The sequence below is a fragment of the Melanotaenia boesemani genome, chromosome 3, assembly GCF_017639745.1.
Source record: "Melanotaenia boesemani isolate fMelBoe1 chromosome 3, fMelBoe1.pri, whole genome shotgun sequence".
Classification (NCBI taxonomy): Eukaryota; Metazoa; Chordata; class Actinopteri; order Atheriniformes; family Melanotaeniidae; genus Melanotaenia; species Melanotaenia boesemani.
This window is the reverse complement of record NC_055684.1, coordinates 25,252,025-25,276,018: the sequence shown is the minus strand read 5'-3', so window position 1 is coordinate 25,276,018 and position 23,994 is coordinate 25,252,025. Positions and strand designations below refer to the sequence as shown.

The following is a 23,994-nucleotide window of genomic DNA, read 5'->3' as shown; positions in this document are numbered from 1 at the left end:
TGGTTAATCTGTTCATAGCAGTGATTTGATTTATTGATGACTAGTTTGTTAATTCAAGTTCATCATGTGTTGCTACATAATTAGTTATTTTACTTGTACTTTTCTTGTACTTGTCAACTGCACAGTAATGTATGTGGTCCTACATAAAAAGTTAACTAAATTAATTTAATTTTTTCCCCATCTGTTTTATATATTTTTGTTTTACAGTCAGCTTTACAACTTATCATTAATCCTTTGTTTTATTACATGGTTTTTACATATCTCTATTAACAACAAAGTGCCACTGTTGAACTAAAATGCTAGCAGGATTTTAAAACCTGTCCTCATCCCCTGCCTAAACACAATTCTGCTTAAATGTATAGCCTATAACAATCTTTTGAAGCTCCAGGATCTGCCAGGATCATAGTGGGTTACAGCTTAATAAAATATCTGAAGTGTTGCTCAGAATACCCTAACGTAACTATAAACTACATGAACTGTTATCAGACCATATAAAGTTTTAGCCTTTCATTCAGTGATAGCAGAAAGATGTGGGTTAACATTTCTGGCCTAAGTGTTTCTTAAACAGCTGAGCTGGTTGGAAGAAGGGGCAGACGTGCAAGCATCTGGCATGATTGCAGAAGATTCACTTTTTTTTCCTTATGTAATTGTCTGGCAAAGCTCCAGAGCATTTACACGCAGAGTACATGCTGACTGCACCACCAGATGTACATAGAACAGAGCCGGTCCTTACATCATGGCGTCATAGGTTAAAAGTACTTGAAGACAGCTTTTGAGATCACATTTGTGTTTGTGGAAGTAGTAAAAATTGTTTAGCCTAGATCAGGGCTGAAATTTATTCATTTATAGCCCGGTTTCCAGTTAAAGAGGTTTTAAAATCACTCACTGGACTTAGATGATCCAGAACAATTCCTTAAAAAAAAACAATTTTAATTAACAAGTCCTCAGTTATATGGAGACACTTTACTAAAACATACTTCTCACTTCCTGGTTGGGTTTTGACAAAAGCATTACTTAAGTAGAAATAAAATATAATGATAATGTTTTGATATTTTTACCCCTTGCATGGCTATTAGAGGTCACAAATTCTTCAAATATAAATATAGTCCTAATCTGTCTGCATGCACATATGTCACATGAGCATATGTTGGGAAGGAGGACAGATGCATTATTAATTTTAGAGCTCCTGTTTGAATGCAGATGGAAAAAATATACAGTGGCACCATCAGATTATCTAGCAGATCTGCAATGGTTGGTGTCATTACTGGAGAAGAGCAATCTGTGGAGCTGGAGTCTAGCTGGAAGAAATTGATGCTGTGAATGGGCTTGAGTGCACAGAGAAAGGCCAGAGACAGTGGTGCGCAACAATGAAGCTGTAGCTGTTCCCTCAGCCTCTGGGGAACACAAATGCTACATATATATCTATAGACACATAAACATAGGGGGAGGCAAATCCTTAACATAAATTGAAAGGAAGCTGGTCTGAATCCAACTCTGAAAACAAACCCGATACAGAGCAGTTCTCTAGATTGTGACCATGTGGTGAATGCGACTAACTTTTTTTTTTTCTCGGTTGCACCTGTGTGCCTAACATTTCACAGGTCTAGTTGAAGGACTTTTATTATTGATGCATCTATTGAAGCATCAGAGAGATAATTTACTGGCTGATAAATGTCTTCAAACATGAGAGCAGCCTCCATAAAAACTGAATAACAAAAACCCTGGATGTTTCTGCTGTTAAAGCAGCCATAAATATGACATGTAATGAACCCAACGAGGAGGTACCTTTCACAAAATTCAAGACTAGGTAGATAATTATCATGAAAAGAATAAACGTAAATCCTGAGGAGAGAAAATTGCCAGAAGCAGCACAATCCCATGAGCAATTTTAAAATAAAAAAATATATAGTTTCATTCAGTTTAGTAAAGCTAGAACTTTAAATTTAATTTTTTTAAATATTTTTTTCTATTTAACTTTGATGCTTCAAAAAAATACATTTTTCTTAACCTCATTGTTGTTCACACCACCTTAAATAACTGTCTATGTTTAATGATCAAAAGACAATCCTTAAAATGCATTAAAATGAGCTGCTGAGAGCAATACTGTAAAAATTGGGGTTCACTCAGATTTTTTGCTGGTACACCCAAATTAAAAAGTTAGGTGCATCAGTGCTACCAATGCAACAAGCTAGTCTAGAGCCCTGCAGAGGTACATAACATTACAGAAGCACAAGTGCTTAGAAAATCATCTGCCACAAAGTATCTTAAAGAATACAAGCTATCATTCATCATTGCTGTCATTCTTTTTTGCAATGACGGCAGTGATTTTAGCTGGAAAATGTAAATGCTAATGGCATTTTTAACATTTCATACTTCAGTTGGCATGATTGCAATAAATTGTTTTGTTGTCATTGGCTGATTATATGATTTGCAGCCAGCAGTGATACATAATGCAAACAGTAACATCACATATCGACAGTCACATACACCGATGCTATTGTCACTTACAAGAGTTACTAGAGTCAGGGCCCATTTATGCTCCGTTACTTACATAATTGGTATGTCTGTTGTCATACATTGCCGCTTGTCATACTTCTATGCGTCTTCAATGCTGTCATGGTTATGAAGTCAATTTATGCACTAGTAGGCAGTGTGAATTCCATATTCACTCCCACATTCTGACGTAGGGCTGAACTTTAATTTAATAACATATATATCATTCGATAGATGTGAGAGAAAAACAAGTTCAATAGAAAAACTGTTTCCCTTCCTTTTTCATTAGACTATCATCTAGCTTAATACAATAGTCATTACTTCCTCCTACCCAATCACAAACGCAGACCCAGGCACACTGCGTCACCAAGCCCTGCCCCAAAACACGTATTGCAAATGTATTGCAAAAAATGTCGCAGCAAGGAGAGGAGGAAATTGTCATGTCAATGGGTTGGGGGGCTTTGGTTGGGGGTGAGGGAAAAAAAAAACAACAACAAAAAAAAAAACATAGTGATGCTATGCTGAAGGGTGTTTGTTTACATGGTAGCCTACTTCTATCAGTTTCTGAGCTACCTAATGGCCAGTGTCCACCGGGTCTGTGTGCGCCATGTTCCAGCTGCGTCGTGGTTTTGTTCTGGCCTCCACGGGACAGCAACTCACACCGGGAGTGCATCATACATCAAGCATCTCGGCAGTCTACGTAGATCACAAAATCAAAGGAGAATTGGAGAATCTTGTGATTATCCACTTCTGGGCTAAACATGTTGTCTGTGATTGGGGGGAAAAAAAACAAAACAAAACATGAGCCCCCCTGACCATTATTAACATAATGTTTACATAGTTTAGTGAGTGCAAATCTTTTATTTTGAAATTTAGTGGATGCTTTACACTGCTCACTTTCCTGTCTGGCCTTATCTGAACTGCTGAGCATGCCACGTTCTGAACATGTTGGATGTGCTGGAGGTTGGAACAAAACCATGGTGCAACCGGAACTTGGTACACACACATCCGGTGGAAATTGGCCATAAAACTGGTATTGTGCTCTTCCCACCAAAAGAAGCCATTTTATATATATATATATATATATATATATATATATATATATATATATATATATATATATATATATATATATATATATATATATATATATATATATAATTTTCATAAAAAGGTTATTTAAATGTTTATCAGATTTTCTGGTCACTTCATTCTTTATGTTTGTCAGTACTTGTTGAAGTCTCTCAGGTCCTAAGTAGATTTTTTTTCCATCTAAAGAATACTCTTACATGGTTAACAGGTGGTTGAATAAAGGATTGTATATGAATTCATTGTTTGTGTGTCCTTTTATTAAAAGTAGGTCTTTAAGCAAAAGCATAAAATGGCCAGGGCTGCACTTAAAATATATTTAAAATTTATTTGGTTATAATAATTATTATAATTTGGTTATCAATATTGATAATTATAAAATTTATTTATTTATTTAATAATTATCAATATTGGTCAGTATTGATAATTAGAATATCTATCTATCTATCCTTCCATCCATCCATCTATCCATCCATCCATCCATCCATCCATCTAGACGCCAGTTGTGGACACCTGTTGGTTGCAGTTATGCATCGCTATAAAGTTATCTGCAACTGCTCATCACGGGAGGCAATACAAATTCACTCCAAGCACCAAAGTTCTTGTAAGGATTCCAGCAATTTTGCTTCAAACCCTTACAATACCCGGCAAATGATTTTACAGTTTACAAAACATGATCCGTGCCAGAAGAAGACATTTTCAGTATATTAACACAGTGATGCTAACAAGAAAATGCATACAGATTTTTTTTTTTTTAAATCACATGGTGACATCTTTGAAGAACATATATTTAATATGACAGCTCAGAAAATGTTTGTTTGAATGCCGCCCGCTACACACACTTTACATGCAATCCAGTGACCAACTCCACTGACCCCCATGACAACCCCACACACCATTCCCTCACCGCCACCATGGGAGCACCACAAATTGCTACCTGGTCTGTGGGAAACACTGTCCTAGTAACACGAGAGGCAACTTGGGTTGCTATTGGTTGTTAGTAGTCAGTTTGATAAGCATTGTTTTAAGCATCAATATCATTAAGTTAAACCTCCTTCGGCTCTTTGAAGGCTGTGGTTTTATAGGCTATTGATTTGTCCTAGCATAACTTACAAATGCTATCAGTAAAGTGGAATAAGTTTTTCTGAAATTGTACCTGTTAAAATTGTCTTTCTGTTTCAAACAATGCCCAGGTTGTTGAGAGTGTTGAGTGGCCCAGCCAATAAAAGGGCACTGGACTTTAAATGGATTCATAGCTTGAAGACATTTCAGCATACAGTTCGGTACTTAGAGGATGTTTGGTTGGAGGACAGGTATCTGTCTGCTCATATTATGTTACCTTCTAACAAAAGTCATATGATTAGCATATCTCTTTTTCTTTTTTTCTTTGTAGAGCTTGCCAACACCTGGCAATCTCCTCCTCTCTAGGTTAGTTAGCTTTCTTCACAAACTACGCAGTCAAGTAAAGTTGAGCCAGTTTCAGTATAAACCACACATTATCTTGTCAGTGTGTAAAGAATTAACACTAATGTTTGTTTGTGCTTGTCCTGCCCACCCTTAATTTCACTTACCACTCACAGGGCACTCTGATTCACTGAATACAAGCTTACTCAAATGCTGAAAGTGCAAATGGAGGTGTGTGTGTGTGTGTAACTCAGAGAAGAGGAATGAGGGAGGGGCATTTCCTTTATCACATCTGCTCTGCTCAGTGAGTCCAAGCCTGCACATTTATTTTGTTTCTTTTTTTCCCCCATCCCTTCTCTTTCTTGTGTCACTTTTGTTCTGTCTCGTGATGTCATGTCAGACACACATGCTCGTCTCACGCATAATCTTGGTTGCACTGGATCTCACATTCTCCACTCTTGTGTCATTCCTCTCCTCTTTGCTCTTTGTTTTCCTTCTCTCTCGGATTTTGGCTGCTGTTCCTAACTGTTCTGCATTTTACCCCCAATTTCTGCTCACTGCGTCAGGAAAAGCCACAGACTGAGGTGGGTGTTTTTAAGAGCATCATCGCTAGGTCTGACTCTACATTTCTTTGGCATCTCTATGCTTTCTCCTCTCCCCTCCTCTCCTCTCCTCTCCTCTCCTCTCACTTTGTTGTCAGTGTGAGTCCTGACGATCATTCTCGTTTCTTCCTACTGGCAAGCAAGTACCATACTATCTGTATGCAGCAGCAGGATTTAACATTGTCTCACACTATGCTAGCAAGGTAGCGTATCTACATCTCCAGATCTCTCTGACTGTCTGGGAGCTGTCAGTGTTGTTGATGGTACCACTGCATTGAAAACCGTCTTTGCATACGTTATTATACTAGATAGTATTTTGCTGTCTCTTTCTTCTGTCTCTACTCCATTACTCTCCTTTGTCTGCATGTCTGTCGTGTTTTATACATGCTCTGTCCTTTTGAATTCTTGCTTAAGACTTGGCAATTCCCAAAAATTTATGAAGAACTCCATTTGAATGGTCAGCTTCAAATACATGGGTGCAGGCTTGTGCTAAAACACACACACACACACTGCATTCTCGCAGTAGGTTTGGCTCTGTTTCACCTTACCTGCCCAGCTGCTGCAGCAGTTCCATCTGTTGCAGTTGTCACAGCGAGCAACACCCAAAACCAAGGTTCTAACTGTTGTCCCAGCATTGTGATGTATATTACCAAGAGGTTGTGACAGCCATCTGTGCCTGGCCGAACGTGTTATCATCTGCTTGTGTGTGGGTGCTCATGCTGAGTCTAATTGTTGTGGCTACTATATTTGCATTTGTGTGCTTGTAAAGGTGTGTAGGTGTGATTGTTTTGCATTCTTATACAGTGTGTGTGCTTGACTGCCCATGGGCTCTAGTCCAAGAAGAAAGCACAAGAGAGGCATGCTGCAGGGGTTCAGTTTGGTGCAGTAAGCTGTTGAATGCTCTGTATCAAGCAGAAAAAAGACAGACCCATGTGCTGGTGTCCTTTCACTTTGTTGGTACATCTGTACTGCAGAAAAAAAACAGGCTTTTTCTGAAAGGTCTGCAGTTACTGTGTCTTTCAGTAGAAAACTCTTATTGTGAGCTTGCTGTTATGGCTTATCTGCAGTGTTAGTTTTCAACAAAAAGCTTTATGATGAGACATGGCACAACAAGAGTAAGATTTATTATCTTTTTGATAAGTTTTTCTTTAGTTTTTTTTAATGGAAGCACACTAATAGAATGCCTCAACAATTCTTCTGTTATTACTTAAAACAAAATCCCTAAAAATGAATTCAATTTGACATCCAGTGACAAAAGAATCATTGCTTGATTTGACATGCAGAAATGCTTTGTTTTAGTGTCATACCTAATAGTTGTTATGCTAGAAACAAAGACAATGCTGCTTCTCTGATGATGTTTCAGTTCTGCTGGACCTTTAACCATCTGATTCTTAAGTAAACTATTGTACACAGTTACAGTATAAAGACATATTGCAATATAATTGCAGAGATTATTTAAATTATGATATAACTAAACTTCATTTGAGCAAAGAGCCTCTTAAACTGCAGTGTTAAATGCATGAGATATTATTTATAAAAAGGTATCTTTAAGGTTATTTTGGCACTTTTGATACAACTTGGCTAACAACAAATATGCAGTAAAACAGCACCAACAGCAGCATTTGCATGAAACTTGATTTAGGTTACTTGCATACCAAAATTCCAAACTAAGCACGACTCACTGCAGTCAGTTGTCAAAAAGTGCCAACAGACTTTTCCTAGAAAACATTAACGAAAATATGAACTAACAGTCGTTGGTTGAAGGGAGGAAGTGATGATGTTAGACAGTGAAAGAAATTTGCTCTCATTTAGCCTTATCCATACTTTTGTAACAGTTTTTATGCTAATATACTGGTTGCTTCAGTTTTTTAAACTGAGCTTAGTAATAATTTGAGATTTAGTGGTCTGTTTAGCATCATTAGCCCTGTTTTGGAACTCCCAAAAAGCTATGCACTTGTGCACATGTAAGCATATATGTGTCCAAGAACTTTGTGATACTGTACAATCACAGAGTACAGCTCTGAAGCAGATGTGTTTGCCTCATCAATCTCATGGTTCTTATGTAGTTTCGAAAAAGAGGAAACAGAAAAATTGTGTTGTATTCACTTAGTTACAATCTAACCTGGGATTAAAACGTAAAAAGAGTGCAGTTTTCTAATTGCAGAAGCTACAATCAAGACTTTGGAACATATTTTAGTAACTACTGATTTAGCTTTGTATACAGACAGCTAATTTATAGCTGTCTGTAGGTATGTTACTGTTTTCACAGGGAGGTAACTAAAATATTGTAATACCCCAGTAAGTAGTTCAATTTTCTATTAGTCACTAATATTGAAATAATTGTAATATATTTGACTTATTGAGCAATAAATGGATTGACCTCACTATTTTCTGTTGACCTCAAAGATTTTGGTTGGCCTTCATGTTACCCTTTGGGGTTAACTAGCATATATCTGGGAGAGAATGTTACTAACATGATGCAACAGAAAACAGATGGGTTTTCACTGCCATAACAAGACTAGGGGGAAGAAAACAGGAAAAAGCTTTGCTGAGACAAGTGTTGTTATTCCTATTCACACTGCTTCTGTCCTCTTTTTTGACTACTGTGTCGGTTAAACTCAAATGACCTGATGGCCTTTTACATTTCAGTTCCAATTGCAAAAATCTTGATCATTTTACATAACTTAGAATTCTTTGTGGTGTTATTATAATATCAAAGCCATAGAATTAATTAAAATAATAGTATTTATGTTTATGCCAAATTCAGTGTTTTGGAAACACTTTTTAGGTATAGATTTTTGTTCTTTTCATATTTATAAAACATCAAATTTTCCTTTAAGTCAAGTCATGCTGCTATCAAATATTTCTGGTTTTGAAGTCATAAAATGAACAAATTACAAACACTGTAATGTTTAAGAACACTTAAATCATAGTAAGATTTAATTGTGCATTTTGAACATTAATATGGGAACAAAAAATAATCAATTGTGTGGCGATATAATAGCATTATGGCCTTATTAGAGAAATAAATCAGTCTTCCTGAGTGTTGTAATCCAAGCTTCTCTGTTCTGTGTTATGGCAGCAGTTCCAACTGTGTGCACCTGCGGATGCATATAAGTCCCTGCCCTGCAGTCAGCTATGATATGCTTCCAGATTTCCTCCACTAAATTAACTGGAGGTGAAGCAATTCATCAGTTTGGCTTATTAATCTGCACTGATGGGATGATTTATAAACTATAAGAAGCTGTGGAATTTGTGGTTGATGGATGTGCATACCCCTCTTGTTGTGCCAGTCTCACACTGACACTTCTTAATTTCATAAGGAAGCTACATACATGAATTCAAGACAATGTCACTGATCCATCCATTTTCTTCCACTTATCAGGAAAGAGGTTTATATTCATCTAATAAGAAATTTAAATGTTTATGTAAACGATGTCTTGATAAGCGTTTATCTCGCTATAACCAACATCTGTCAGTAATGGCTCATTTTCACCACAAGAACGAGTTTGCCAACTGGTAAAAAACTAAAGAAACTTAATGGAGGGCCATTTAATCTTCATGTCTCCAATCTCCCATGGCAAAATGAAAAAATAAAATGTACCCTGACAATTCGCTATGGCCCTGAGACCACTTTGCTTTGGAAGACCCCACCAGGGCCCAGTGCCCACAACAACACATTTCTAAAGATCAGTATGATACTCATACCCCTCCACCACATTTAGGTGGCAATTCAACAGATTTAGATATTTTAAGATTAAACTGGAAATTTTTGACTATTAAGTTGTTGCAACCAGGCACAAATGCCACATGTGGGAGCTTGTTGTTCAAAGGATAAAAAAGTATGTAATTCCTTGATATAATAATATTGGGAAGATGTGCTTTACCAGTGTTATTTTTTTTAACTTATTACACATGTAAATAACACCAATAGATGCAAAGGCCTTCATGAATAAAGAGGCTTGGATTACTAAGCCTGGTAAAAATATCTATAATTGGCCACCGCTATGAAGCAATCCTTGTATCGCATCTAAAATGGTTGTCAGTAATTATTTGTGTGTATGTTTATGTGCACTGCTGAGAGCTTTTGTAGTTAAGTATTCAGCTTCTCTTGGGCTGCGTTGCTTCAAACCACTTACACTGCACCTATTGTAATAGATTTCACACACAATGTAAAAATGTTCATGCAGTCTCATAAATTACTTCTTTCTGCTGTTGCCTAGCAACCAGGGTAACTTTTCCTCTTATATAGTAGCATCTGTAATATGTTTTTCAATTCTATGTTTCCTCTTACAAGTTTTAATTTAAAACACATATTTAAATGAATAACTAGATGGAATCATATAACAAGTTGTATAGGCTTTTCATTTGGTCATTTCTAAGACTGTAAGAGTCTATAATTTAATTAGACATACATCATAAGTTGTATGGATGATTTAACTCACAGTTTAATCTTCATTTTTCATAATATAATAAAACACTTTGAAGAATATCAGCCTTTTAAAGGCGGACAAACATGAATAAAGAGTCAACCTGATTTCCTCTTTGTTTTTTTCCCTCTTTTCTCTTTGTATATTGATGTCTGTAGAGGCTGAGTAAAGTTAGTTTCTCTCATATCCCTGAGCTTATCATCTGTGACTTTGATTTCAAGTTTGCAACTGGGTGAGGTTGTTGGTTTGAAGATGATTTTTAAGAAGTGATTTTAGCACTCATGACCACCACTTTTTTATTTTATTGCAAATCTGTCAAATTGGCCTATCCAAGTGGAGGGGCTCTCTGTTTTCATTGGCTTAAAAGCTATTTTACACCTCAAGGCTAAGTATTATGACACTGTGCTTTAGGGATGGGGGCAATATTGACAAAAAATTATATCACATATTTGTTTAAATTCCTCTCTAACGATATCACAGATGCTATTATGCAATTCTTTAATGCATTTAGCCACACAAATATGTAGCTTAAAAAATAAAACTAGGGGTTGGACTCAATTTAAAAAAGCATTTAATTGCATTTCAATTTAGAAGAGTAGAAATAGAAAATATCCCTGGCCCAAAATGAACAGACTTAAAGTTAAAGTGGCATTTTAAGTACTTTAACTAACTGTTGCAGCTGTTCTCTAATTAAGTCTACAAAATGTTACAGTACTTTTAAATTTTTAAATGTTTTTGTACACACTCTTCATTAAAAGGCATTAATATCTGACGGCAAGCCAGGGCAGGATCAACCAGGGACAACTTAAGTATTTCATTTTCAGTCTGGTCATGAAGCAGAGGTGAACATCTCCTGCTCTGACCACAGCCTGGAGCAGAGTGCTGCGTGAGGACTGAGCCTGTTGTGCATTGTTTTGGATGGGGGAGGGGCATGCAGCACAATAACACAATAACCTCAAGTAGAGTGGGCGCTAGACCCTCTACAGTTTGCCTGTCAGGAAAGCATAGGGGTAGATGATGCAGTACTCTATATGCTCCAACGGTCTCTTTCCTTCATGGATGGAGCAGGGGGTTATGTGAGGCTGATGTTCTTTGACTTTATGTTCGCCTTTAATACCGTCCAGCCTCAGTCACTGAAGAGAAAGCTTGAGAGGTTGGGGGGTGGATCCTCTTTTTGTCACCTGGATCCATAACTATCTCACTCAGAGGTCACAGTATGTTCGGCTGGGAAAGTGTGTTTCACAAACTTTGGTGAGCAATACTGGGGCACCACCCTTTCTCTACACACTGCACTGCTGACTTGGCATATAGATCTCCAGCATGCCATGTTCAGAAGTACTCCGACGACATCGCTATTGTAACATGTGTGAAGGGTGGGGATGAGTATTTCCACACAGTGTCGGGTTATATGTTGATAAAATGCTAAACCTTAAGTGAAAGTGGTTTGGGATTCATATGGTTGTAACTAGGGCTTGGCGATATGGCCTAAAAATAAAATATTAGATTTTTTTATAACTATTCGATTTCCGATTTGAATCGATTTTTTTTTTCTTTTCTTTTACAAAACATAAATAAACTTATTAAAAACATTTGTTTATATAGATGAATGCCAGCAAAAATAAAGCATATATTGTCATAGCTTTTCCACCATATAAACGACTTCATATCTTACATAGAAATATGCAACACAATACATCTGTGATCTCTTTCCATCTGGATCCTTATCATACAGGATCCACTGCAGAAATAATTCCCCTGATGAAGGTTGTCTCTTTACTAGGGTTTGTGGGTTAAGTTGACTTCTGCATCTCATAGAGAGCAGCATTTCTCACTGCACTTACGCACAGCTAAATCCCAGGCGTGAGTGAAGGGTCACTTCACTGAAAATCTGTCAAACAAACACCGTTCTGGTGTGGAGGGAGGCCTAAATCTGCTGCTAAATAACTTGGGAAAAATAATCCAGATTTTCATAAAAATAAATCTCAAGAAATGGAAAATTCAATTTATCGATTAATCGCCCAGCCCTAGTTGTAACTGATCCATGTTCTGTATTGGAAATATATCCCATTTGATTTTGGGCAAGAGGTGGGGTGCACCCTGAACATGTCAATCTGTCACATTGCCAAAATAGACAAACAGCCAACACTCGCTCTGAGGGTGAATATAGTCACCAATTGACTTAACACACATGTTTTTTGACGCTGTGAGGACGCTGGAGTTGTCCTTTTTATGATAAGAATAAGAATGAATAGGAAAGCCTATATTAGTCACTCAGTGGCAAAATTGCTAGTAACTCAGTAACTAGTCTAGGAGTCAGAATTAGGATTTATATGCAAATCTGTGACTACAGGTGGATATCTTATCCAAAAATATCAGCATCAAAGCCCAGTACCAATGCAATACTTTAAATTCCAGCATCTTTTCCATTGTTAACACAGAAATATATTTTCTATATGAGATGGATGATTACTATATGAGAAGACATCTAAATATAAACTGCTCTATATTCCTTATCACCTAGGGAGGTGTAGATGGAAACACATGTTATGCAGAGAACCTTATGTCCATCACGGAAATACAGCTGAACAAGCTGAATCTATCGTCATTGTAATTTCTGAACTGTATGTAACTGTATGTTTGGCTGAGGATCTGACTACTGCCAATGTCGACAGATAGGGCAACCAGAAGTAAGTCCAACCATGGAGCCAAGGTGTGTGAATAAAGACAGAACATGAAGTAGATCCAAGCAATGCGTATATTTATAGATATATAGAATAATTCTGAACAAAACATACACGCAACCCGCGTTTTTATATATATATATATATATATATATATATATATATTCATTATTTATGTTAATATTTGCTATAAATAATCAGGTATACTTAGTAACGACAAACACAACACCCAAACAAACAAACAAAAAAGTTCAGAGAATCCTGTTTTCTCAAGATGTCTTGAGGTTGAGGGTCTTTTTTTCCCACAGTCCACGTGATGGAAACATATAAGCCAGGAATCCAAAACTCAAACCACAAACCAAAATGGGTTCTGTGAGTCCTACCACAATGATGTGTATGTATTATGGCTTAAAATGGATCCAATATTTTTTTTTAATGTTTTATAAACATTAACACGTTATCTGAGATCTGAACTTTAAGAATTTTTAGAGCCACCACACTCAGTGAAATGGTCATTTTTCAGAAGTTGGACTGTTTTCTATCCTCAGCGTTTGCCTTAGCGTTTCAGCCATTTATGGAAAATTAGTCTGTGATGAGTTTTGAAAATGTGGTGTCACTTCACAGCTGAGTGTGGCTGCCACAAGATGTTGCATGTATCCTACCTCGTCTTTGCCTCGTATCAATAAGGTGTTGAACCCTCTCATCTGGAAAATGTTGATGGGCTTCACATCCCCCACAGGTGTGAAGCCCATCTGAGACAATGAGAAGGGTGATTCATCCACACTTTATCCGCAGTTTTGCACCTACTTGCTCTGCACTATCTGCGTTGCGGCTGCCTCCTCCCCCTCCCTTCCACTGGCTGTGAGAGTGGATAATAGACTCCTCAAAAGATAAAGGGAACACTAAAATAACACATCCTAGATCTGAATGAATGAAACATTGTTATTAAACACTTTGTTCTTTACATAGTTGAATGTGCTGACAACAAAATCACACAAAAGTTATCAATGGAAATCAAATTTATTACCCCTGGAGGTCTGGATTTGGAGTCACACTCAAAATTAAAGTGGAAAAACACACTACAGGCTGATCCAACTTTGAAGTAATGTCCTTAAAACAAGTCAAAATGATGCTCAGTAGTGTGTGTGGCCTCTCTACAACACCGGGGCATGCTCCTGATGAGGAGGTAGATGGTCTCCTGAGGGATCTCCTCCCAGACCTGGACTAAAGCATCCACCAACTCCTGGACAGTCTGTGGTGCAACATGGCGTTGGTGGATGGAGAGAGACATGATGTCCCAGGCTTGCTCAATTGGATTCAGGTCTGGGGAACGGGTGGGGCAGTCCATAGCACCAATGCCTTCATCTTGCAGGAACTGCTGACACACTCCAACCACATGAGGTCTAGCAATGTCTTGCATTAGGAGGAACCCAGGGCCAACCGCACCAGCATATGGTTCACAAGGGGTCTGAGGATCTCATCTCGGTACCTAATGGCAGTCAGGCTACTTCTGGCGAGCACATGGAGGGCTGTGCGGCCCCCCAAAGAAATGCCACCCCTCACCATTACTGACTCGCTGCCAAACTGGTCATGCTGGAGGATGTTGCAGGCAGCAGAACATTCTTGACGGTGTCTCCAGACTCTGTCACATGTGCTCAGTGTAAACCTGCTTTCATCTGTGAAGAGCACAGGGCGCCAGTGATGAAGCTGCCAATCTTGGTGTTCTCTGGCAAATGCCAAATGTCCTGCACGGTGTTGGGCTGTAAGCACAACCTCCACCTGTAGACATTAGGCCCTCATACCATCCTCATGGAGTCTGTTTATGACCATTTGAGCAGACACATGCACATTTGTGGCCTGCTGATGGTCATTTTGCAGGGCGCTAACAGTGCTCCTCCTGTTCCTCCTTGCACAAAGGCAGAGGTAGCAGTCCTCCTACGGCCTCCTCCATGTCTCCTGATGTACTGGCCTGTGTCCTGGTAGTGCCTCCATGCTCTGGACACTACTCTGACAGACACAGCAAACCTTCTTGCCACAGCTTGCATTGATGTGCCATCCTGGACGAGCTGCACTACTTGAGCCACTTATGTGGGTTGTAGACTTCGTCTCATGCTACCACTAGAGTGAAAGCACCGCCAGCATTCAAAAGTGACCAAAACATCAGCCAGAAAGCACAGGAACTGAGAAGTGGTCTGTGGTCACCCCCTGCAGAACCACTCCTTTATTGGGAGTGTCTTGCTAATTTCCACCTGTTGTCTATTCCATTTGCACAACAGCATGTAAATTGATTGTCAATTAGTGTTGCTTCCTAAGTAGACAGTTTGATTTCACAATAGTGTGATTGACTTGGAGTTACATTGTATTGTTTAAGTGTTCCCTTTATTTATTTTTTTTGAGCTGTGTTTGAAGCAAGTGTGGGAAAGGTTCAGTTTTACTCTTAACACTCTTTACCTGAAATAAAGATTCTCCTAACTCTAAATTGATGACTACTTGTTATTGTTTATTACTGCAATGCAAAAACGCTATATATTAAAATAGCTGTTATTCTTTTTTTATTGATTGTAAGCAGTTTAGCCCCAAGTAAACAATATAAATAGTTTTGCTTTTTCAGTCATGTGACATAAAATACTGTTTCCCCCTGGGGGTTTGTTTCAGAATGTTATAGTAGTATCTTGTGATTTCTGATGGGGAATGCCTGTGTTTAATAGCTAGATTTTTTTTCCCCAATTAATCATTAACTTTAGTCCATCTTTGAGATTGTTTTAGCACTCAGATCTACATATAATCATGCAATGAGTGTAGATGCAATTGACAGACAAAACCACATGAATCATGATGCACTGCAACTATGTGTAGACGGTCCATGTGAATTATGTCAGCAGTCTAGCAGGTGTAAATAATGGCTTAGTGCTTAGTGTCATGGTTGATGTGTGCATCTGACTCATGAGACATTGTCTTGTTAGTGATGGCGTGTTTGTGATTGTGTTGTGTGTTTATCTTAGGGGAAATTAATCCACCTTGGCAAACCAATTTTCTTTCAGCTAGGTTTGTTTCTTTTGACAATTACTGGAAGTGTTTAGAGAGGGCAGATTGATTTGATGGTGTTGATGCAACTCATTCATTCCTCTCTAAGTATCCCTCATCAACACCTTATGCTCCTGAGTGTGCTGGTTCTTCAGCACGTGTAGGACCAGCTGCAAACTAAGGGGCCGTCCCCACGACGCCAGATTTCAGCAAAACCGCAAAAGTATTTTAGCAAACCACCATTTCATCCCCACGAAGCCAGGGATTAGCCTCCATGAAACCGACCATGTCTGAAGCCACCAAAGTGGATAGGTTTGAGTCCTCTGCCATCTGCGGTACTGTGCGTACAGCAAAGCCACACAACAGGAGGATATGACGTCAATGTGACGAACACGCGCTGATTCCCAATCCACCCTTTCTCAAGTTTTTTATGCTTTGTAGTCAAGCATTTTTTGAAGAAGAAGCTCAACTTCTTCGTTACTCCAAAGAAATGTTTCTGTTTTGCTCCACAGTGAGTCCTCAGCTATCTTCTCTTCTCTGCTTCCAATGTGTACTTCCTGCAACACGCAGTTAGCATTTATCTGTGCATGCGTTGTTTCGCTCTAGCTTTGGAGTGTTACTCTTTAGCACCCCCCACAGCCTTGTAGTATGTACTACAGCAGTGTCGTGGGGACGGTTTTCACCACCGTTTTCACACCATTTCCACACCTGAACCGGCTTCGGAGCCATGTGGACATGCCTAAATAAAGACTTTGTGTTATTTTTATATAGGGTACTTGAGATGAGAGGAATGAAAGTTTGAAATTTTTTTTAAATGCCTGCCGTATTTCATACAGCAAAAATTTTGGAACAAGACTGTTGTTGGTTTTTTTTTTGTAAAACATACAGCCAGACTCGGTGCAGGTGATTCCAGGACAGAAGAGGTTAAGGAACCTGCCTACCTTTCTGAATAACAACTTTGCTAACACTTGGATGTTGGTTTCCTGAATACTTGAGATAATTGGCTAGCTTAATATAAACACACTTATCAAAATTAGAGTTGGGGCTGATCCAATATTGGTATCGGGCTTCAATATAGGTGTGATTCATGGATCAGATATCGGACTGAAATGCCTGATCCACCTCACTGATCAAATGAGGGAACTTTCTATTCCTGTGTTTACAAATTATGTAGGTATCACCGTGCCCAATAGAGAGTGGAGGGGTGATGGGACGCCCACCTAATAAAGTGGTAGGGGAAACACTGCATTAAGGTTATGAAGCAGCTACATTAATTGTCTTCAGTTTACTTAAGAAGGTTTTTTCTTATCTTTTTTTTTTTTTTTTTTTTTGGGAAAACATTTAAATTGGATTCATTTTGTTCGTTGGTTGCTCTCTTGATAAGTAGTGATGTGTGGTTTACTACAGCCTTATGAAACCTTACACAATAACAACAACAGCAATAATGACCATAATCACAATAATGTTCACGTAAACTGATTTAGTCTTGGAAAAAAAATGGAAAACACGGAATTTCTTATGGGTCAGCTAAAGCTAAAAGCTGGTCAGATGGGCCATGAGGACTACTGCCAATGAGACAGTCATTACTCATAAGGACACAGCCCTCAATCTTTTAGAATAATAATAATAATAACAGTAGTTATCTACATCTGAAGTAAATGACCAATTTTGTATTTTTTATTTTAGGTTCTTTAACAAAAAGTGAAACAAGGAAGGGAGTATTTCAACATCCTCAAGTATGCTTGACATTTGGATTTCTCAGTCATCCTGTCACTGGTCTGGTGGAATCTTATAAATATAATACTTGAGGTGTGCTTTAATAATTCAATGTTGCATATGTTTAAAGGTTTTCAGAACTATGACTATTATTAGTTATTACCAGTTGCTATTAACAGCATGCATCTTTCACAAAAGATACAATTTTCATTGTATCAGATTTCCCAACATAGGAATCTGGGAGTTAAGGGTTCTTTAGAGGAATGCTATTCTCCATATGATGCAACTTATATCACCAGAGGTTAAAAATCCTATTTGATGTGTATCTTATTGTGCTGTTGGGGCCTCTGTTGTTCATGCAAAACAAACAAAAACATCAACAGAAGAATGCACTCTATTTGTTAATCATAAACACCAGGGGAAATTTAATTAAAACTTACTTTTTTGTGTAACAGAATTTTAATTATCACTAATTACCAAACAAAGGGTTATTTGTGGGAGCAATAAAACAGTACATACATTTGTCAATAACCTAGAAAGTAGTGTAGAGGCAGCGAAACCAGGTTGAGAGACAGATGGACTGCACTGTGGGAGGCAGAGCGACAGTCTACTAGAGATACAGACACACATTCAGATATCGGATTCAGATATTAACATTAGCAAACTAAAAATAATGATGTATGGTGGAGTTAAGGAAAATGGTCAATTAACTATATTTGTGACATCTTTCTGGTTTTGTTGACTATTCAAAGTACTTTGTGAAAAACCACATTAATTTCACACACACTTTTATAAATCACTTCTTAGTCTGTATGTTTTTTTGTTTTTTGTTTTTTTTTAGCTTTTTATCTGTTATATCAATGTCTGGCCCCTTAAACTGAATGTTATGTCTGTTATGTCAGCTGACAATGGGGTCAAATCTAGAGAAATGGCAATGCCAGTAGTGTGCTGTGGGACCAACCTAGCTCAGTAGTTGCTAGTTCTAACATTGTTACCATAGCAACACTTGCTGATAGGTTGCTTATGTCTGGATGCACAAATCAAATGGGGTTATTTGCAAATAACAGTTCTAGCATTTTGTCATTAAAATCTGTGGCCCCTTTTATAGTGGTTGTAAATGCCCAAAGCCTATCCTGAAAGAAGATGTATCCCATCAGAAGCTTTTGTAACATATCACAAATAGATTTGCATCATCCTGAACTTTAGGTCCAGCTGTCTTTATGAGCTTGTGCTAGTCATATTCCATAAGCACCTTTTTAATTTCAAATGTTAAATCTAGTACAGGTCCGCATTTCATTTGCACTCTAACCATGAACACCTGATTGCAAAGGACACAGGCAATGCCCACATATCCACATATTTAAATCAGTATATAAAACTATGGTACGAAAACAGTACAGAAATTGTATGGAATGTAGAGGCATTGTAATGACTTTATTATTATCGTTGTTGTGGTTATTATTGTTATTGTTGTTGTTGTTATTGTTATTATTATTATTATTATTATTATTATTGTTATTACTGCATAACCCCATCAATTTAATTAATTATTGTAATCATAGATTATATAAAAATAATAATTGCTATATTTATATCACTGTTATATGGTTGTATACTGAGTATTATTACTGTTTTATTATAGGATTAAGTAATGCTTAGAAGTTAATGATAATTGTCTTTTTGGTTTAATGACTAAAACTTGTAAATTAATGGGGTGACAAGCTTATGCTTCCACCCATTTCTGTTAAACATCTTTTTTCTTTTTATTCTTATTTCAATTTTTGTTTTAATATTTTTTCATTATCTTCAAATAAACTTTTCAATCAATGTTGAGATGGGGAGTGGTAGCCTAGTGGTTACAGATGCAGAGGTGGGCTTGGGTCTGGAGAACCTGGGTTCAAGTCTCTGGGCTTGAAACTAAGGTAAAAACCACAGTGGATCCCTGAACAAGGCCCTCAACCCCCAACTGTTCCCCGGGTGCTGGAATCTGACAGCCCACTGTTCCCAGCAACTAGAATGGGTTAAATGCAGAAAAAGAATTTCCCCACTGTGGGACTAATAAAGGATGATTAGATAATGATGCCTGGATGTGGCAGGATTCAGGAAATTGTGGCTAGACAAATGTTCAGTTATCATAATCTGTTGTACAAGTCCAAAATGATTTAAGCTTTAAAAAAGTTCCTGATCAGGCATTTAATGTCTTCTAATCATTTGCAATTACCAACAGGTTTAATTAGATATAGTTATTATAGGTAATAGCTAATTGAACAGACAGCACAGTCTGCACACAGAGCACATTGTAGGTACTTCTCTGGCTGCTTTAAAGATTCCACCTTCTCCACTCACCTCATTAATCAAAACTAATAATCCAGCTCATACAGATAAAGGGAATGAGCAAACTGCAGAAATAATGGGTTTAGCAACTCTTGAACAATAATTATATTCTATCCTCACATTTGGAGTGCTCATAATACCTATCTTTCAGTCTTTCTAATCTAAATGCTATTTTCAAAAGATATCAAAGGGTGAGGAATAAATAGTGTCACAGAGATTTTGGCAAAATGTAAAATGATTGTTTTGAAAACTGAAGAGTTGTAAGGGAACAAGGTTTCCGTGATAATTTCCTGACCCATAACCATAAAGAACTACTGAGGTACATTCCCGTAGCCGATGGAGTTAAACATAGTTATGCTGGTGGTGGGATATTTTGGTGTTTCTTTTGTGTCTAGATGAAGTGTCATTTATTGAGAAAACATTGCCTGATTATGTTTTGTGGTGTCTTTTTGTGACCAGTTTTCAGCTGCAAAGTACTTTTTTTACTTTGGATCTAACAGACAATTTTATAATGGTTTTATAAAGGTTCCTGAATTCTGAAAGAAATCTTAAAATTTTCCATGTCGTTTAACCCTTACAGAAAACCATCAGTGAAATTTTTTAAAGAAAGCAGTCACACTTTGGAGTCTTGAGCAATATAACAATGACAGAAAGGTAAAAACTGACCCCAGGTTAAAAGCTCACATTTATTGTTGCTGCTAGCAGTTTTTCCACATCTTCACACAAGCTATTAGCCTCACAGTTTACAACGTCTAATATAACAGTACAGATGGCATGTTGATTAACTGCAACACCTGAACACATTGCACTGACATACAGGATCAAAACAAGGGTTCATACATGGAAGCATTCTCTCTAGAAAGTAGCTGCTGTTGCCTGAAGGGGCGCGGTGAACCAGCATTTGAACTTCAGCAATTATTGCCTGTGACACAGACCGTGGGCCAGCCAATGGCATATATGTGGACCTGAATAAGCAGTACAATTTTAACCATTTATGCTTCAGGAAGCCTCACATTAAGGATATGCTTGATGGTGCAAGAACCATGGTTTTGTTTGTACAGAAAAAGAGGGGATTGACATTAGTATTACACATCTTTCTATAGAGACTCATAAAGCTTTTGATGTATAAACCTGCCTAGATGGATGCAGGCACTACCATACAGTCATTGTGTGGACACTTGCATATGGCCATTAAGTTTGTCCTACTTTCAGCAGAAGCGTTATATGTTTTATGCGTTTGCTGCAGTGCAGGTCCTGTATTTGCCCTCAGAGCAATCATCTAATTCCACAATATTAAAAAAATAAAGAGGACAACAACCAGCTGTGTAAGCTGTCTGAGTTGGTGCTTGAAAATAAGCTTATTGTTATTTTTGCATGTTGAGTAATTTTTTTAAGCAATTAGTTGCAGTGCCTTCTGGAGTACAAATGATCTAGTCATAAAGTGAATGATGTTGTGCTCTGGAACAACAATAAGGAGCAGTATGTTGTTTATAAACGAGCAGATGCCCTAGTGTCCTGAGGTGGTCTGTGTATGGGGAAAGTGACCTTGCCAAGTCATCCATGAGTGTGTCAGATCTGTGCACATGTATGTCATTAGTGGGATGGAAGCCTGTGCTCTTAAAGCTGATCTGAAGAAGGATTTTATCTACAGTCTGCTTCTGATGCTGGAGTTACAATTATGGCCAAGGGAGAACATAATGGTTCAGACTGTCTCTGTCTCACAGCTGACAACCAGAGCAGAGGCCATAACCTTTCTCAGCTGGCATTTAAAGCACGTTTGAATCACAAGCATTATGTCAAACAGGGGGATTGTTCCAGAAGTCTTCAGGCTTTCACTGCTAGCACAGTATGATGGATGAAATAGTCTAATAGCTAATTTCTTAATGTAAAAACACTGTTGTCATTTTAATGGATTTTCCAAATTCATGGTTTGTTCCAGAGCAGAGTTGGGGTGGATGTAAGAAGAATATGTGGAAACCAGAACCACACCCAAAGACTGAAATTTTCATCTTTTTTTTTGTAACCATTTCACCACTAGTGGACCTGGATAATACCAAAACGATCACATATGCCTAGTGATGAAGTAAATGCTGTGTCCTGAAATAATCCTTCACATTTCCATGAGCAATTGCACTGTGCACTATACAGAATATCACTGATAAAACAAAGCTTCTTGCCCTGAGCAGCATTTTCTACTAGGAATGAAGGCTTAATATCAACTGTGAATCCAGTTTGAAGCTCAGTAACAAAACAAATCCAGCTGTTTTTGTAACAAAATATATCAGTTAAAAAAAAAAAAGTTTTGCCACACTAACACTTATCAAAACTATGTTAACCATTCGCCCTAGCCCAGACACTTACTTCTGTGCCTAAAGCTTGCAGCACTTAATCTACTAACTTTTAGAATCCTGGACATTTTTTCTAATTAATGCTAATTAAAACCATGTGTTCTCCTCACTGGGAGATTGTGCTTTAGCAGCAAAATCTAAAGTAAAGACTAAATGACATTTAAATTAATAATTTAAACAAACTGCTGATGTCATGCATGCACTAAATATTTAACATGAAGTGCTTAATGTGCTATGGGCATATACTGATTTCTGCAGTTATGTTGTTGACTGTGGAATGCTTTAATTGGTCTGCCATTTAATTAGAACTGCATTGCTGAGTTTTAATAACACAGTGAATGTGTCCAAATATCTTCTACCCTAAACCTTGTTGCTGAAACCAAAACCAAAAAAAAGACATCACCCAGTGGATATAAGGTCATTGTACAAAAATCAATCTGTCCACATAGGAATTGAAGGTTATCTTATTCTACCTGAATCATTTGGTCTAAAACAGTTTGTGAATGCTCACTCACGCAGCTGGAGTTGCACTTCTAAAACTCAAATGAAGCCTGCAGCACATTACAGCATATTTGGTTGACTTGTGTTTTTAAATAATCCCCAATATTTCTTACCAACAAGTAGGCCTGTCATGATAACAAATTTAGCTGTACGATAAATTTTCTCAGAAATTATCGCGATAAACGATAATATTGCGCAGAGCGCTAATGTGTCATTTTGAGACCATTCTCAACTAATATAGTGACATATGCCGTAATAATGCAAGTACACATTTTCAAAGGTCAATAAACTAAATAAATAAAAGCGCCTTTTTCACTGTTGCATCTTCAAATAAACTCCAGACAAGTAGACAAGCATGCCGGTTTTAATGACGAACCAAACTTCAGCACTTTACATCGAACAAAAACCCGTGTTCTTCTTCTGCTCTTCAAAATCTACTGCTTGTGAAACAAAGTCATTCTGCCCTCTGTTGGCCTTATAAGTAACTACAACCCAGCAGTTAGCTGGGATACCACATTCACATACGCCGGGACACCGGCCCAAAAGTTATGCGGCCCACTGGGAATCCTCCCAAACCTCTCGATTAGCCGGCATTGCTCTTAATGTGTATTTTGTCATATACGGTAGTATATAGGCTGATTCTATTTGCGTAATGTGCCTGCGGATTACAGGGGTTATTACAGTAGACCAGGAAGTGGGGGCTTTGTACTGACGTCGTAAGCTAGAATGTGTGTGTTCTGCTTACATGTGGGAAGCAGCGAAACAATAAAAGAGGAGATGCTTGCATCTATTATTTACATATTTCAGCATGAGAATCGGAGGTTTAGCGCGAGAGCGTGAGAAGCCACTTAAATACGCAAGTCTCACGGCCATTGCGTGTTGGCAGCCGTGCAAAACAAATGCGGCTTACCGGCTCGTGCTGCAACATGCTGCAGTCAAGTGTGACACTAGAGAGATCACTCCGCAAGAAACCAGAGCGTTTAGTCGAAATACTCCATAGTGAAACCTATTGTCATACACAGTCTATGGTAAAGGGGGGACGAAAAAAAATTATCGCGGCCGGCAAACTTATCGTGCTCTTATTTTCTTATCGTTCAATTAATTGACTTATTGCTTATCGCGACAGGCCTACCAACAAGTGTTTAGACCCGGAGAAATGGGCATTTTCTTTATATTTTTTCTGTTTTGAAAATGCTTTTCTTAGCAAGTTAATTTACCTGCACATGTACTATATCTAATTAAAGCAGTCCACATAATGGAAACTGCTTGTTATGAATTTGTAACATGCACATTTTGATTTATGTGTGGCTGAGTGTACAGTATGTCCTTGTCAAAGTATCATGGACTCTGAGTGAGGAATGCTGCTGAGTGG

General features: G+C 37.9%; 1 protein-coding gene across 3 annotated transcripts in view; it reads left to right on the top strand.

Annotated features, from left to right (window-relative positions):
• Positions 1-23,994, top strand: part of kcnab2a (potassium voltage-gated channel subfamily A regulatory beta subunit 2a) — a 99,385-nt gene that overhangs the window by 13,730 nt on the left and 61,661 nt on the right. Inside the window, exon 1 of one of the 3 annotated variants that reach the window (XM_041979725.1) lies at positions 5,361-5,570. The exons of 1 other annotated variant lie outside the window; for it this stretch is intronic. The gene's annotated coding sequence lies outside the window, so the exon portion shown is untranslated. Of the gene's footprint in view, positions 1-5,360; positions 5,571-23,994 lie in introns of those variants that run through there. One more of the 3 variants, XM_041979727.1, reaches the window with a different exon arrangement.